An 18,327-nucleotide genomic window follows, 5' to 3' on the forward strand; every position below is an offset into this window, starting at 1 on the left:
TGAGGGACCCAGGAAGTAGAGGATCTGCCAGGAAGACGTGAAGGTTAGTTTGAGTAAAGCCTCTGAGCAACAGGGGTGCCTGGAGCAGGAGGCTGGGCCCTGAGGGACGCTGTCTATTGTCTAAGCCATATATTGTTTATGGCTATGGCAACAGTTGATAAAATTATAAATGAAGAAATAATGATTATAAAAGTCAGGACAGAAGTCACCTCTAAAAAGGAGTGGGGTGCTGTGACAGGGGAGGAGCTTCTGAGGTGCTGGCAATGTTTTGTTTCCTGATCTGAGTGATGGGTACATGGGTGTTTGCTGAAGAACTATTGTAATACACACACACATGTATATATATATGCTTTATGCCATTTTCTATGTTATATTTTAGAATTAATTATTTAAAAAATATTATACTAAAATAAAATAATTAACATAAAACCCTGAACACAGTGCTGGGACTAGATCACCCCTGAGATCCCTTCCAGCTCTGATGGTCTGTGATTCAAATATCCTGCAAAGGTGGTGATAAAGATAGTGTGGCTAACAGAGAGAGCATGTGGATGCTGAGTCGGGCAGACCTAGGTTTAGATCCCAGCAGCACGACCTACTAGCTATGTGAACTTTGTAAATTATTTAATCATCCCAGCCTTAATTCCCAGATCTATAAAACTGGAGTAATACCTACAAAGCAGATTTGTTGTAAAGAGGAAATGAAACAGTGTGTGTCCATGGTTCCTAAACTGTGTTGGGTTGCCCTAAGGCTCTGCAGTGAACTCACATGGGTACCAACATGGGATATTTCAAAATTTTGAGGGAAACTCAGTGACATCTGTTGGGTACTAGAGGTAGGTCACAGTTTCCACATTGAAAAAAAAAAAAAAATATATATATATATATTTAATGATTTCAGAAAGGAAGGGAAAGGGAGAGAGAGAGATAGAAACATCAATGATGAGAGAGTCATCATTGATTGACTACCTCCTGCATGCCCCCGACCGGGCATGTGCCCTGATGGGGAATCAAACCGTGATCTCCTGGATCCTAGGCCGATGCCCAACCACTGAGCCACGCCCGGCCGGGCTCCACGCTTGAGAGTGCTGCATTCCTTGATGCCTATGGCGTATCTTCACACTGGTTTTCAGTGTGATAAAAAGCAAGAACCGTGTGAAAATCAACATGGAACATGAAATGAGGGGGACAGTGCGCAGTCCGATGAAGCAGCTGAGCAGCCTGCCATAGGTGCACACACCCCATTAAGAAGTAATCATGGTTATTTCAGGATAAAATACAACTAATATTTTTCTTTTAATGTACAGTCATCATTTTTCCAAACAGCTACTTAATTGTTAGCATATATAATAAACTGCTTTAAGTGGTTTGGATCTAATTATTTAATACACGGAGCTGTTAGGTATTTCTTAGGCCTGAGGGAATGGCGGAAAACTTAGACATTGTAGGCTCTGTGAACAAAGAAAGTTTGGGAATCTCTGATATATGGAAGGTACCTGGCACACAGTAGGTGCTCAACAAATGTTAAAAATTATTAAGGAACCTTCCACAAGGGAACACTGAGCTATTTCTTATAGCATATTTCTGGAAGTGGTGGGAGCCAAGCTTGAATCAAGAGGAGTCTCCAGCCGAGCTAGCCTGGCTCAGCAGGTGAGCATCGACCTACCACCCAGGAGATCCAAAGTGTTTGGATTTTTAACGTTCTTTTTGGTGTTTGTCCCTCTGACAGTTCCACCGCAGGTTGAGAGCAAGGCTGACTGCCTCCTCCTCTTGAGTCCCCCTTAACGGTTTGCTACAAACATCTCCTTTTTCGTCTAAAAGTCACCAAATAATAATTTTTTGGAAGAGGAGACCTAAGCCGTCTCATAAACCATTATATAACTGTATGTGCTTAAGAAAAAATGTTAGGAAAAGGCCTATTGTTCCCCATCCCTCCCTATTTTAAATTTGAAAATAAGGAGCAGCAGGGGAGGGGAGGAGCCGAGGGGTGATTGACTCGGCGCAAGGCGGGCCCAGGGTAGTGCCGGCCAATGGGGCCTCAGCCTGGTGAGGTAATGCTCTCTCCCCGCGCTCCATTGGCCGCTGCTCTGGTTCCTTGGTGCTCTCCCAGAGGCTGGAAAGCGGGGTGGGCTTGTCTTAGGGATAATGGGAGCTTTTTCCTCGGGCCATTCGCTGGGCTTCACCGAATCTTGCAGGGCTGGTGCAGGGCGGTGCTGAGAACAGGCTGTGCTGGGAGAAGTGCTTACGAGCCAGAGCGGAAAACCTCAGGTTCCCCTTCTGGAGCAATTAGGTGTCCTGCAACTTGAGCCAGCTGTAGGGGTGTTTCCCAGTCGGGTCTTTTGTCCCAATCCCTTTGTCGGCGACTAGGATTCTCAGCATGGAGAACATGCGTGAGATGAGGCAGGCACTGAACTTTGAGGAGCTGAGAGAAAAGCCAGCCAGTCCCAGGACAAATATAATCCCACAGTGTTTGCCGTCCTGCGACCTTGGGGCCCAGCAGTGTTTCACTTCTTAACCTGGGAGCAGTGGTGTGGCTGAGTCAGGCAAGCGCCTCGACAGCTTCCCCACAAAGCAGAAGGAGTGATGATTAGGGAAACTGGGGCTCCCTTCCAGCCATCTCACGTCTGGCCATTGCCTTTTACTTTTGCCCACCTCAGTTCTGGAATATTGTGTGTCTGTGCTGTGTTGGCTGGTGCAGATCTTTTGACAAACAATTGCTCAGCTGTGCCTCTGAAAGAAGCTGGCGAATCCTTGGCACTGCTTATACATCAAAATCTGTCTAAGTTTCCTGGGAGGAAGGAAGCATCCAATTCTAGGTTGTGTGCAAACAGGGAAACTGAGGCTGAAAGGTGAAGTAATTGTGGGTAAGGTGGGGATAATAGAAAAGCGCTTGTCTCTGACAACCAGGCTAGTCTTTGGGCATAAACTCCTTTACTCACACTTAAGAATTAAACAACAGCTCTGGCCGGTGCGGCTGAGTTGGTTTAGCGTTGCTCCATATGACCAAAAGGTCACTGGTTTGATTCCTGGACTGATCAATATTTCTCTCTCACATTGATGCTTTTCTCTCTCTCTCTCTAAAATTAATGAAAACATATTCAAAAAAATGTTTGCAAAACACCTCCAAGAATTAGAAAACAAAGAAGCAAGAGGGTATAGCTAGTATGGCTGACCTCTCTGGAGAAATTTTTCATGGCCTTAAGAAATGGACATTTGTACACATGAGTAGGACCCTACAATCACATGGGAAAAATCAGGAGGTAGAAACTTCTGAAAGAGAATTGAAGCAGAACATATCCTGTGGACTCTGAGAGCTGAGGCTGACAGAATTCTAAAGGTAAATGAGTTGCTTAGTAGGGCAGCTCTGTGGAGCACTCATTGATCTGATTTTTCCAACATAATTTAGTTGTAACCATCAGTCCTCTTAACTTTACCATTGAGCTTCACAGAGTGAGATTCTGGGAGGTGAAGGGAATGAAATTTTACTCCATTTTGCTATCCAAACCTGGAAAAGTGGCTCTTTTTCTGTGACCCAGTTTAACTGTCTTGAAATAGGAGAATCACCCTGAATTTAAAGGAAGATTTTGTGAGTGAAAGGCTCACCCTAAGTATTTAAAAGGGTGGAGATGGTATTTAAGATTCTGATAAGATTGTCTGGAGCATCCTGAAACTAACGCTGTCCATAGACTAAAGGTCTCCCCATCCTGGCCTCACTCGCCGCTCCCAGCCCCACAACCACAATCTTACCAGTTAGAGTTCTGGCCTTCCCTAGGTCAGATTTATCACAGAGAACAAAGAAAGACCAGGAAGAAAAGAATGAAAAGTACGAGGTTTCCAGGTTGAATTTGCGATCATAATGCGTTTATAGGGTGACTCGTGACACATGTGAAAGTACTTTGCAACATGTTGACAGAATAGTGGAAGAGACCTTTGCTCCTCAGGAGAATAGGAACTATGTTCTCTTTGCTGGACCTCCAGTGCCTGGCACAGAGGTCTTTAAAAAAAAAAAAATATTATTGGAAAGGTTTAATTATACAAAGGTAGAAAGACTTGTTTAATGTACCTCCACATACCCCACTTTAAACTGTTATCAACTTATTACATAGGCGTTTAATTAATGCTTTTGGAAGGAGGGAAGTTTGGCAGCTTCTCAGACGTAATTTACCCACCCTCTTTTTCTTTAGAAGATTATGATCAATATGAACAATAAAATCAGAAAGTTACATTTCCTGTACCTCTAATTAGGTTAATAACATTTGAGAAAAACAGGGGTGAAATTCTTAAGGACACTTTTCATTCTGGGTTAATAAAAGGGTTATAAGATAAGCATGTTGATATTTTAAAGAACAGAACTTCGAACTATTTGCTATTCATACCTGTGATTGATAGTTTGTCCAGCCTCAGAATTAAAAAAAAACAAATTTATCAAGGCCGGTGTGTGCTGGGAGGTGACTGGAAACCACACGAGTCTCTAGTGCTGACTTGTCTGGCCATCAACTCTCTGCTTTGACTGTGATATGGAAGGAATGGGGCCAAGGTCTCCATGTTTTTTGGTGTTTTTATTTTATCTTCGACCCTTGTCCTGCAGTTGGTTCTTTATCTCTAAGGACACATATTATAGGCAGTCAAGTCTGATAAATTTGCCCGAACAGTCTTTTGGCAGTTTTCAACTTTGTTTTCTGGTAAGACCAGGGTGGTAAAAAGCCTTCCAGTGGTCCAGGCTGAGATGGGCATGTAGCTACGAGACTGTGCGCCTTTGGTAAGTCACTTCCATTTGGGGTTTCCGCGTCTGAGTAAAATGAAGGTTTTTGGTGCAGTGATACAGTGGAGAAAGTGCAGCCTTTAGAGTAGAAGGGCCAGTAAAAAAGACTAGGGCCTGAATTTCATCTCCATGTGTTTCTCATGTTTCTCATGTACAAAATGGGTTGTTTAAAGAAAAAAAATATTTTAAAGCACCTAGAGCAGAGGCTAGCACACAACCAAGTGCTCAATATAGAGTAGTCACTCTTATGATCAAAATGAGGAAGTTGTAAGCAGAAAAATAGGCAATGGCAATGGATAGGTAATTCACTGAATAAGAAATACAGCTGACTGGGAAGCACATAAACCATCTCACTTGTAATTAGGAAAATACAAGTTAAATAATGTGTACTATTGTTTTTGCTCATCAAAGTGACAAAAAGTGAAAATATACATAATACCCACGGTTGGTGAAAGTTTAAGCAAACAGTCATTCTCCTACACTGTTCACAAAGCCTCTTCTGAGCTAAGTTTGGTAGTACCTATTAAATTTTAGATGTGTTACTCTTTAACTCGGTCCTTTTGTTTCTTGGAATCTGTTAAACACAAATATACATGGGTGTACAAGCACTTATCGCACTACTGTTTTTCATATAGAAAACTAGTAACAACCTGAATTTACTAATATGGACATATTTCTATGGAATATTATGTGTAAAAAGCATATCATAGAACATTGTAGTATGATCTTTTCTTATGTTAAGAAAAATAATTGTGTGAGTGTGCATTTTATAATTGTGTGATATATCTGGGAAGATATATCTCATAAGGTTCAGTTTTAGGGAAGGGAGTAAGACTACAGAGTAAAGAGAGAATTTTGCTTTTTACTCTTTAGTCTTCTACATTTTTTTAAATTTTCCTGATGACTATATATTATTTCGTATAGCAGGTCCTCAAATAACATCATTTTGTTCAATGTCATTTTATTATAATGTTGATGAGAAAAAAATGGATTCCACTGCATGTGTGGAGCTTGCAGATGTCCCCATGTCTGCATGGTTTTTCTCTGGGCTCTCCAGTTTCCTTCCACATCCCAAAGATGAGCTCATGAGGTGAACTGGCATGTCTACATTGTTCCCATCTGATTGAGTGCGTGTCTGGGTGTGAGTGGCCCTGCAACGGAAGGGTGTCCTGTCCAAGGTGGGTTTCCCACCTTGCACCCTGATCTGCTGTGATGGGCTCTGACCATTTGTGACCTTAAACTGGAACAGCAGGTTGGAAAACAATGATCTTACTTGTTTTTGTTAGTCTTTCTTAAATGTATGTATAGCTCACATTTATTTCATTATTTAATATTCGAAGTGTTTTGGGTCTTTATTTAGAAGTTTGGTGATATTTTTGTGAGCAGAAATAGCCATAGGAATTTAACTCTTGTTTATGTCAATTATTAGTCTATGGTAAAATTGGTTTCATTATACATCATTTTGCTTAAAGAACCTATTGATGATGTTAAGTGAGGACTTACTGTATTTGAAAAAAAAAATTTTTTTAAAGGGTGGTCATGTGAATTAGACATCTCTCAGCCCCTCTCTGAGTACTTGTTTAGATCCAACATCACAGTTGGGTACAGCCAAGCACTTCTTAGGTCTGGAAGGGTGGGAAGAGCTCATATGTAAGGAGCAAAACTTCCTCTTCATGGTTTGGGGCTTGGATTGTTGGACCAGTGAACTCAAGTGACCCTTCTGAGGATGGCAGGACTGCATGGGAGCAAGAGAGGGGTGTTTCAGTAGCCTGCTGTCCTACCCAAGGTGCTCTGTTAAAAAAAATAAAATGAAAGAAAGGTCCTGGACTTCTTTGGAAGAGTCAAAGTTAACTTAAGAGTTGCAGTATCTCAGAATCTAAGACTCCTGGGCCGGCAGAGAATCTTCCAAGTTTATCTGTCCATTTCTTTGTCTCTTTCTTTCCTCTTGAGTCAGCATATCCGATTTTATCAGAAATGTCATATTCCTAATAATGAAATTCCACTTTAGGTCTCAGGGAGCTTTCTTGGATTACAGGGGCCCACCAACTTCTCTGGAGTTTGCACGTTCAGCTCCTATCACTGTGTATAATATCTGGGTGAGAAAACAACCTCTTTTTTAAAAAAAATTATCTTTATTGTTGAAGGTATTACAAATGTTCTCTTTTCTCCTCATTGATCCCCTCCTCCCTGTAGCCCTTCCCCTAGGCCTTCACCACACTACTGTCTGCAGACACAACCTCTTATTTAAGCTAGGGATGGGCTGCCCTAGCCGGTTTGGCTCAGTGGTTAGAGTGTTGGCACGTGCCTCGATTGCAGGAGGCAACCATTTGATGTGTCTCTCTCACATCGATGTTTTCCTCTCCCTCTCTTCCCCCTTCCACTCTCTCTGAAAAGCAATGGAAAAAATATTCTCAGTAAGGATTAAAAAATAAATAAATAAAAAAGATAGGATGGGCTGAAAAAAAGGGGAATCCTGTTTTCCTGTTCAAGGGTTACTTGCCCCAACTCTGAAAAGAGATTACATGGAGTTAAGAAAAAAAATCATCACTCTAATATCCTTCAGAACTCGCTGATATTTAGATTGTCCACAGAGGGAAATGGCTCCAAAGTACTGGCAAAGGTCTGCATGGGCTGCAATGGTACTACATTTCACCACTGTTAAATATTTTAACACTTAAAATTGTGAGTAATATCTATATAAGAGTACGTAATACAGCTTGAAGGATAATTATGGAAAACGGATCCGTGTGTCCACCCAGCTTGAGAAGCAGAGTATTACAAAACTTCCGAAGGCCCTTGAAGGGCCAGCTCCGCGGTGCAAGTTGTGCACTGCACAGAGGTCCTTGCCAAGCAGAGGGAGATCTCCTCTTGGAGGATGGGCCTTTCCCTTGGGTACAAAGACTGTCTGCTGCTAGGCTGTGGGCCTCCTGGGCTATCGTTTTCTAATCATCTGCCCAGAGAACGATCCTTTTTCTAGCTCCATAGAGGCAACTTAAAAGTTAGTGCAGCCCAGCCCGGCGTGGTTCAGCGGTTGAGCATCGACCTGTGATCCAGGAGGTCATGGTTTTGATTCCTGGTCAGGGCACATGCCCGGGTTTGCGGGCTGGATCCCCAGCAGGGGGTGTGCAGGAGGCAGCTGATCAATGACTCTTATCATTGATGTTTCTCTCTACCTCTCTTTTCCCTTTATTTCCCTGAAATCAATAAAGATATATTAAAAAAAAAAAAAAAAGCTAGTGCAGTCCTGTCCTGTGGGGTCCCACCTATGTGCCCCATGTCCTTCTAGAACTAACAATTATACTGAATTTTGGATTAAATTGTTGTTCTCTCATTTTTTTGTTGGCATTTTATTATATATGTATGTATTTCTAAATCATCTACCTCTCTTTTTCTCCTCCTAAAAGTGCCATTTGTCATTGTATTAGTTTTTAGTATTGCTCTAACTGCCACAAACTTAATGGCTTAAAACAACACAAATTCATATATGGGGACAGGGGATATATGGTGAGTCTCTATACCTTCCACTCATTTTTGCTGTGAACCTAAAACTGCTCTAAAGTCTATTTTTTTCTTTTACTTGTTGATTTTAGAGAGAGAGTAAGGGAGAGAAAGAGAGAGAGAGACAGAGGAAGACAGAGAGAGAAACATCATTCTGTTGGTCCACTTATGTACTCATTGGTTGCCTCTTGTATGTGCCCTCACCGAGGATCGAACCTGCAACCTGGTGTATCAGGACGATGCTCTAACCAACTGAGCTATCCAGCTAAGGACTCTAAAGTTTTTTTGTTTTTGTTTTTAAAGGCTTAAGTACTAGCATTAAGGGAATCTGAGAACTCTCTAATTTAGGTCTCAAAATCAGGGCTCTAGGGGAAAACCTAGGGACTTTCAGGGAAGAATCCATTTCTTTGCCTTTTTATTTAGCTTATGGGAGGCTGTTTTTATAGAGCTTAACCTTCAGCTCTCCTCCTTTCACTGAGGTCAAGGGTGGGGCTGAAAGTTACAACCCTCAAATCATTTGGTTTTTCTGGCATCGGCCCCATCCTGAGGCTATCTAGGGCCACACTTTAAGTTACCTCATTAGCATAAACTTGTTATGAATAACAAAATATACTCCTCTTACCCCATATCACGCAGTAATTCACAAGGCTTTTAGGAGCTCCGTGCCAGGAACCCGGGACGAAGACAGAATACATATTTCTTATTATATCACATCACAATATCATGCATACTTTCTTTATATTCTGTATCTGAACTAGAATGCTTGCAGTCGTTGCAGGTATCCTGACATTCACTATTTCCTTGTGTTTTTGGTGATAATTTATTATGAGGTCATATTTCTTGGAACCTTACCTGTAGGATTTCCTGAGAGGAATTATTTTTGCGTAGACAGGGTGCCAGGAGCACTAAAGTGATCACCTTTATAGTTTGCAGCTCAGGGTCTTCTGGGTCACGCAGGTAGTGTGAAATTCTGGCTCCCCATAATACGCTTGTGAACCTGTTTAGGAATTCTCAGAGGAGAGCTGTTTTCTTCTGTTCAAGCCACAGTTAAAAGTGAAGACAGTCAGATGTCCTTACATTTTCCCTCTGTAGGTCAGGTTGTCTCCTTGTTCTCCCCCTGAGGGTATAGCCTTTGAGGATCTTAGTTTTGGGGAAGTCGCCAATGTGATAAGTGGGCAAGATGCCAGAGGCCTGGGGAATAGGGGTGCCTTATTTAACCTAGATAAGGTCACAGAGGCTGCCCAGGTAAAGTGGCTCTGAGGACACTTAAGCTGAACTTAGGCTGGTTGAACCATAAGCAGGAGTCAGCCGTGCGACAGGCATAATACCTTGTGCTCATAGCAAGGCAGGAATCATGTCTAGTGTGTTCACTGCTGTGTCTCCAGCACTTAATGCAGTAACTGGCACATACTAGGTGCTGAATAAAATCTGAAGTGTTAGAATAACTAAGAAATATCAAAGTATTCCAGATGGAGAAACAAATAGCAAAACCTTATTAAATAACAACAAATTTGGTCAAACCAAGGGCCATTTCTCTTTCAGCAAGTGTTTTTACAGCACTTGTTTTTGGTAAGACACTTATTTAGGATACGGACGGTGCCACAAGCTAATAGGGATAGTAAGACACGTGCACAATTATGACCCTTCTCCCCTGTGTATACCGTTTGGTTTTTCTTTCACTGTGAAAGCCTAAAGTAAGGGTGTGAGCCTTCATGCTTCAGAGCTTCTCTGCTGATGAGCCTGGGGACTGGGCAAACACTAACTGCCTTTGCAAATCATTATGCCCTCGTCTTTAGTGAAAAAGAGCAGCCGAGTGTAAGTGTTTAGCAAAAATACGGCTTATACATAGTTAGATTGCAACCTGCAGATATTTGAGTCATCGGTTTGCCACAGAAGGTATGGTCCCAACGACAGGAGTTTGAGAAGGAGCCTGGCTGGTCCCGACGTAAGAAGGCCAGCCTGGCTTGTGTGGCTCAGTTGGCTGAGCGTCATCCTGTGTACCAAAATGTCGCTGGTTTGATTCCCAGCGGGGACACATGCCAGGGTTCTGGGCTCGATCCCCAGTAGGGGGCATACAGGAGGCAGCAGATGGATGTTTCTCTTTCACATAGATGTTTCTCTCCCTCTCTCTGAAAAATCAGTAAAAACATAAATATATATATATATTTTTAAAAAGGTAGGAAGGCCCGGCTGGGCGCGGCTCAGCAGTTGAGCGTCTGCTTAGGATCCAGGCGATCGGGGTTCGATTCTTGGTCAGGGCACATGCCCGGGTTGCGGGCTCGATCCTCAGTTGGGGGGCGTGCAGGAGGCCCCATCATTGATAGAAACATCTCATCATTGATGTTTCTCTCTCTCTCTCGCCCTCTCCTTTCCTCTCTCTGAAATCAATAAAGATATATTAAAAAAAAAAAAGTTAGGAAGGCCCCAAAGCCTAAAGCCTCTAAGGCAGAGAGGTAGGGTATGCAGAATGGCAAGAGCAAGACTCTCCTACCTGGATTTCTGGCTAAAGGGGCAGCGGAAGGCCATGGTTTTGTGAATGTCTCATTGAATCTCTGGGTACTTTCTCTTTCCCTTACATGGATATGGTGAGGGAAGAGAAGAAAAGGACATCTTTTTTTTTTTACAATAAAAATTCTGATTCTGGAAAAATTATCTAGTTGACTATAAGAATTTAACAGAGAAGTCCAAACAACTTAGTCTTACGGCCGATGATCTCATTGGTTTATGTTATTGTCATACGCTGAGTTTCGAGTTATCAGGCCAAAAATGTAGACTTGGCAAAGATGACAGCTACTGTCAATTGTTCCAGCTCCCCGAACTGGATGGTACCGATGGCTGTGCCAGTGAATACAGAAGCTGAAATCAACATTATGTTAACTTCGGTTCTACTCCAAAAACATTTCTATTCCAGAGATACGGATGGTGAAGCTTTTTCAGGGCAGAGATCATGATTATATCCCCTAATAAATTGTCTGGCCCTTAATAGTTGCTCAAGAAATATGTGTTGAATAAATAAATTGCATAAAGGTTACTTTGGGTGGCTAAGATCAGAACAGTATCTGCCATTATTTTGGATGCTGGCGTGGGATTTGTACACCCTGGAACAGTTTCTTCTCTTTGCAGCTAGTAATATTTCTTTGTTTATGAAGAACATGCATTCTTGCACACTGGCGCAGTGATCCTGGGGAAAGTGACACAGACAGACTTCCATTGCATTCCTCAGAAGAGCCAGCAATACCTCTCTCTAATGGTGAGTTGCTTCTTTATCAGAAGACTTTAATTTTGTTGGGATTTTAGTCCTTTCTTATGTCTCGATAGAGATGAGTACTTCAAGAAAGTGAAAATTAATTTACTGAGTTTGATTGAATTTGATAGCATTTTCCTGCTCAGTGGGAGTCAGAGTCCATACAACCTCTACTTGCACGGGAGCCCTCCCACCCCTCCGCACAAAATATTGCACCTATTTCCTAGCCCCGTCTACACTTAGGTCTATAAGTGGGCAGTGAAAATATGCTTCTAATTAAGGAGCAGGTGTATTTGTACTTGTTGTAATTCATGAGGTTCAGAAGATCTTAAAAACAGCACCAAGAGTTTGGGGGTTCTTGGTTTTCATTTAAAAAAATGGACAGTTATTTAGGAACTTCTGCCAAGAATGTTTTCCACATGGGGCCTCATCGCTAGTAGTAAAAACCCAGATATGGTGGCAAAATACTTCCAGAGATTTCTTTAAGCCTCCGAAAGAGTATAGGAGCAGCGGGGGAAAAAAGTAGTACATGGCTTATAAAACATTTTTATGCATACCAATTTAATTTGGAGTTATTTTTCCTTTTTTTTTTTTTTTTTTAAACCAGTGGGGATTCTAAAGTGCTTTTAGGTTAAGTACCTTGACCAGAGAGGCACATGGCTAGTAAGTGATGGGCTAAAATTCAAATGCAGGTTCTTATTACAAGTTATTATTATAAGTTCAATGTTCTTATTCCATGCCTGACATTCACAAGTATTGAATGTTTGTTGTGTCTATTTTATTATTTAAGTGATAATAGAATTGGTGGCGGTGGGAGATATCTTTTTGGCTCTTGCTTGCTACTGTGGCTTGTTTCTTATGAACATTGTATTAAAAAAGATAACAGCATGCTCTGGCCGGTGTGGGTAAGTGGTTAGAACATCAGCCCAGGCACTGAAGGGTCTTGGGTTTGATTCCCAATCAAGGGCACTTACTTGGGTTGCAGGTTTGATCCTTGGCCCTGGTTGGGGCACTCATGCAGGAGGCAACCAAATCAATGTGTCTCTCTCACATTGACGTTTCTCTCTCTCCTCCACTCTCTCTAAAAAATCAATGGAAAAAAATGTCCTAGGGTGAGGGTTAACAACAGTAACAAAAAGATAATTGCAACCTCCTGAACAAAAGTTAATCTGTATGCTAGTACTCAAATAGCCTTGGTGAGAGATGAGACCAGTAGAGGTGAGGAAGACACTTGAATAATGAGTTTCTTTATTGATGGCACAAAAGATGGGCTCAACATCCTGCTACATCTGAAAGAGATGAATTCAATCAAACTAATCTGTGGTGAGGAGTTGTGGGGAAGAAGCCCATTTGCATTCTCTTTGTTGTTGTTTTTAAATCCTCACCTGAGGATATTTTTTTCCACTGCTTTTCAGAAAGAGTGGAAAGGAGAGAGAGAAACATCGATGTGAGAGAGACACATCCATTGGTTGCCTCCTGCATCCCTACTGGGGCAGGGGATCGAGCCTGCAACTGAGGTATGTGCCCTTGGCCAGAATTGAACCCAGGACCCTTCAGTCCGTGGGCTGATGCTCTAACCACAGAGCAAAACCAGCCAGGGCGTGTTTGCATTCTCTTTGAATAGTAAGGGTATTAGTTGTAAGGTGGCTACAGAGACAGAGCTACTCCCTGTCTTCAAGTCTCATCCCGGTGACACTGGTGACTCTGGGGAGGCAGGCATGCTGAAGTCCTCTCTGGCATCTATGACATGGTCTGGGGTTGCAGCAAATATATATTCCTTCCATGGTGATTTGACTCATGTCTTTACTTTTGAGAGGCATAAAGCCTCTGCTCAGATAAGTTGGGCAAAATGTTTGTTTCCCTGGGCTATAAATATCTCACCTTAAGTAATAATTTTCCTGGCAGGCCTCCCCTCCAGAGGAAATCTTAGAACCATACCAGTCACTTCTCATCCTGGCCAAACAGCTATCTGAAATGCTGTTTTTGACACTACTTATATGTTAAGATATGACTTCTACATCTACAGGTAAAGCACTTGTAGGAAAAAGGAAGAAAAAGTGATGTAATTTTTTAAAAATATATTTTTATTGATTTCAGAGAGAGGAAGGGAGAGGGAGAGAGAGAGAGAAACATTAATGATGAGAGTCATTAATTGGCTGCCTCCTGCATGCCCCCTGCTGGGGATCGAGCCCACAACCCGGGCATGTGCCCTGATCTGGAATCGAACCTCAATCTCCTGGATCATAGGTTGATGCTCAACCGCTGAGCCACACCAGCTGGGCAGTATGAGGTTTTCTCACAGTGTGTACCAAGTGTGGAAATTCCATTTTGTTACAAGATGTTAAATCAAAGTTACATTTTCATCCAGATAATTCTTTGTGGGGAAGCCTGTCCTGTGCATTGTAGGATGTTTAGCAGCATCCTTGACCTCTACCCACAAGATGCTAATAGCACCTTCCCACTTTTGATAACCAAAAATGTCTCCAGACATGACCCCCCCAAAAGAAATCAACCCCAGCTGAGAACGACTATTTTAACCAGAGCACCAAGATATTACCAAAAAAAGCAACAATTCTTCCCCACCCCCCAAAAACTTCACTAAAGTGAGTTCTGAAATGGACTTCCCCTAGAAATGAGAGGATTTAGACAAAATCAGGGAGATAAGTCTAAATTCTTACCAAATGTTATAAAAGGTCAAGTGAGGAGTTTTTCTTTGGAGACTGTTGCTGGTATGCTGTGACTGATTCATGCCTCAGATGCCTGCCTGCCTCTTACCTTAAGGGGAGAGGGACCTAAAATGGAACTGTTTAGGTACGTGGGCTGTGTCTCTTGCAGTTAGAGGGGCACAATGGACCTCTGTCTACTCCTGCCAGGAAAATATAGAGGACAAGAGAAGGACTGGCAGCTGTTTTGGCAGCAGAGGGATACTGAGGCTGCACTGGGATTGGCCTATACTTCCCAGAGAGTTGTGGCAAGAAGTACTTGAAAGCTTCATGTGCACCAGGTGTGGACCATACAGAGCTGCCTTTAGCTTAAACAGCACCATCAGAAATATGTCCCCCTTTGTCCAGAAACTTCACTTCCATCTTTTGGAAAATAGTCATACTAATTTAGTTTGGACAAAACACTTTACTGCCACCTCCTGGAAAACTGTCAAAATAAATATACACATCGACGACAACGATGATGTGAATGGCATTCCCAATAGTATGGAGTACACAACCTTGCAAGTGGGCCAGTGTAAGAGCTGTCTTAGACCATATTGGGCAGGGCTCTTACAAAGAAAAACAGGTTTCAACAGACAAGAAGTTATAGGTGGTCCAGGAGCTGAAAGAAGGAGTAAAGAACTGCCGAAATAGAGTGCTTTTGCTTAGATCAAGAAAGCTATGGATGGGAAATCACTACAGAATGGGGATGGTGGTGGTTTCTGAAATAACCATAAAAGTATCCATCAGAAAAAAAGGCAACTTTAAATATCTATCAGTTCCAGAGTGCTAAAGCGTCACATGGAAGTAAAAGTTAAGAACTTTCCTCTTTCCCTTTCTTTTCCTCTGTCTCCTTCCCGTTGGATCTGGTTGGTAAGCTAGAAGATAGAAAGACCAGGCATGATGCCTTTCCATGGCAAGAAGTGGGCTAGCTGTCCCTAGGTGGAGAAGAGGGAAAAGTTTCTTTGTGACTCAGTGACCAAAGGGCTTTTTATTCTAAGAGGGACTACAGATCTCATGGAACCTTCCTGAATTGGGTGTATGACAAATCTACCTACTCCCACTGCACAGGTTTAAACGGATGGCAAAAGATAAAAACAAAGGTATTTTGTCTTGTTTCTAAAAGTAAAAAATAGTATGTTGACCATACTGGTTACCTGTTATAAAGTAGGATCTGGAAAAGATATCTCCCAAGGACATGTTCTTGAGTTTTACAAAGTAAAATGATCATTAAATCAAATTTTTTTTTTTGAGATCTCATATGCTGGGAGTAGGGCACATAAATGCAAGGGAGTCTTGTCCTCTGGGAGCTTAGAGTCTTGGGTTTCATACTCAGAGTAAAGTATCTATTACAGTCAGTTATGTCAGCAAGAGCATATGTTGCATGGGTGGGGCAGGTTCAGGAGTTTTGCTCTAACGATTTACTCTCTTATGATTTTTACTAGATTAAGCTTTAGAAGCAACCATTTTGCTCCTGCTCTTCAAGCATGAAATCACAGGTAAAGCCCCCATTTAAAATCTTTAGAGAGAGATGCAAAGCTGACTGCAAAGGCTGCATTCTGATTGGGCTTCTATGAAACCAGGGTCTGTCTGGTCGTCAGTTTGGCAGATTCAGGAACTTACGTTTCACTTCACTCGAACTTAATCAGGCTCTGAAAAATTAATTGGATAAAACAACTCTATAATTCAACCCAGTAAACAGAGGCTGATTTAGAAATGATGATGTGAATTTATTAATTGAGGACTGTATAGCTAGTATAACTAGAACCAGTCATGTGCCTAGAACAATTGTTTCTTACTGGTTGTGCTGTTTTACTCTGAGACCCCTCGAGTGATGGGAAGGCTACTTGATGAGTATGGAATCACAGTAGGGGCTTTTGTATGATCTTAAAGAATATTCAGAATTTGTTTGCTAGCTATAAACTCAAAAAAGGCAGGAGTCTTATTTGCTAATGTATCCCGAGACAAACATAGTAAACATGCAGTATTTGTTGACTGTGTGACTGAATCTGAATTAAGTTTTTTAACTGTCCCGATAATGGGTATTGGTCCTTGTTCTTAGAGTCAGTAACCTCTCTCCTAGATCAAGCGGGAGCTCACAATACATTCTTTTTTTTCCCTTTTAGTTAATCCTCACCTGAGGATATTTCTTCCATTGATTTTTAGAGAGAGTGGAAGGCAGGGATGGAGAAAGAGAAACATATTGTGAGAGAGACCCATCCATCAGTTGCCTCCTGCACCCCGCGACCTGGGTGGGGACCCGTGGAACCTGCAACCCAGGAACATGCCGTTGACGGGAATCGAACCCCCGACCCTTCAGTGTGCCGGCCGCTGCTCTTACCACTGAGCCACACTGGCCAGGGCCCAATAAAATTACATTCTTACTCAGATTCTGCTGGTTCTAGACCCTCTATGGACCCCACCCTTCTTTTATGACAGCATCAACTGGGCATGTGACACTCAGGTTACAGATGATTTATTTTACTCTCTCTGATGAAATTTGGGAGCCACCCTGGCCTCTGTAACACACTTACAGATCATCTCACAGGGTGACTCTTTTTTTGTTTTTAAATCTTGTCTCAAGTTCTATGAGGGTTCTTGTCTTACATTTTCCAGGTTACTGACTTCCAGCTGAGGCAGGTAGGGGACCAGCGGATGGTGGTGGCTCATCTTTTTGCAGACACCCAGAATTCTTTGTGTAGGTGGGGACCTGCCCGCCGCCGGGGCGGCCAAAGGCGGAACGCTGCATCCCACTCCGCGGAACCTCCCAAGGCCCCTCAGCCTAACGCACAGCGGAGGCGGGCCGGGCGGCGCCTCTGGGGGCGCGCGGGGGCCGCGGGCGCGGGACGGCGGGGCGACCCAGCGCGCCCCGCCCGCCTCAGGCAGCTCCTCATTTTTCCTCTCACTTCAGGGCCGCCTCTCGGGCTCTGGCGGGGTGCGGGAAGCTCCCTGTGAGCACGTTGCCCGTCGGCCTTCACATTCCCAGGCTCTCTCCACCCGCGGCACCGACGCTCCGTCCCGAGTCTAGGTCGCGTCCTCCGGTGAAGAGGCGGGTGGGGGGCGGGCACAGCTCCCGGTCTAACCCCCGCGCTGGGAATAGGAACGTGAGTCACCGCCTCGGTCCGCCGGCGGTTTTCTGTTAAGGTCTCGGGGCTCCTAACTTGCCCAAGGGCGCCCGGGTTCTTCCGGCCTCTGCAGGGGAGCACGACCCCCTCCTGCAGGGTCCGGGCGCGACCCCGGCCTGCCGGATTATCCGTCCTTTATCCCTCCTGCATCCCTTGCCCCAGGCTGAGGACCCCCAGACACCTCTTCCGGGCCCGCGGCCGGCTTCTCGCACCCTAACCCAGGGCCCAAATTTGGGTGAAGCGTCGCGCTTCCAAAGCCCGCAGACTCCAAGCCGGGGGGGGGAGGGGGCTAGGGGAAGTGGGGCACCCCAGCCCCCGCGGCGCACTCGCCCCGCCCCCGCCCCGCCTCCCCCCAGCGCCTGCGGGCGGCCCCGCCCCCTCCCACGCACGTCACGTCCGGCCCGGCCCCTGCCCGCCCTCCGCCCTCCGCGCTCAGCTCTCCTCCCGCTCGCCGTTAGGGAGGCTCTGCGCCTCAGCTGCTGCCTCGGTCGCCGCTCCCGCCCCCTCTCCCGCGTCTCCGCCGCCGCCACCGCCCGGGGCATCCGGGGGTCGCTCAGCGGGCTGGCCCCGTGCCTCAGCCGCCGCTTCAGACTGCTGCTAGCGGCCGCCTTAGGAGGAGGCTCGCCGGCCGCGGAGCCACTCGAGGCCTCAGTTCTCGTCCTCTTCCCGTCGCCGCGGGTCCTGGAGAAGCGGCCGCGGCCGGGGAACGGGGCGTCGCGGTTCCAACGGTAGGTGAACGGGCGGGTACCCGTCTCTGCGCATGCGCTGGCCGCCGGTCGCCGCGGCTTGCCCCCATCTGCCGCCCACCAGCGCCATGTCCCACCCGCGCGGGGCTCAAGGGCGTTGCACGTCGGGGTGCTGGGGATCCTGGGCAGTACCCTGCTGGTGGGGCATTTCGTGGAGGGGGCCCCTTTTCTCCTCGAACGAGAGGAAATGAAGCCGTGCCCCTGGCTGTGTGTGTGTGTGTGTGTGTCAGTCTTCGATTTTTCAGCC

The 18,327-nt window shown here is 44.6% G+C and overlaps 1 protein-coding gene across 7 annotated transcripts in view; it reads left to right on the plus strand.

Annotated features, from left to right (window-relative positions):
* Positions 1-11,109: 11,109 nt before the first annotated feature.
* The window catches only part of FAM13B (family with sequence similarity 13 member B), a 71,501-nt gene continuing 64,283 nt past the window's right edge, over positions 11,110-18,327 (plus strand). For 2 of the 7 annotated variants that reach the window (XM_081136857.1, XM_081136860.1), the window contains exon 1: positions 11,110-11,510. The gene's annotated coding sequence lies outside the window, so the exon portion shown is untranslated. Of the gene's footprint in view, positions 11,511-15,654; positions 15,709-17,737; positions 18,063-18,327 lie in introns of those variants that run through there. The other 5 variants (XM_081136859.1, XM_081136863.1, XM_081136858.1 and 2 more) reach the window with 4 other exon arrangements.

The sequence above is a fragment of the Miniopterus schreibersii genome (assembly GCF_964146895.1).
Source record: "Miniopterus schreibersii genome assembly, chromosome: 4".
Lineage (NCBI taxonomy): Eukaryota > Metazoa > Chordata > Mammalia > Chiroptera > Miniopteridae > Miniopterus > Miniopterus schreibersii.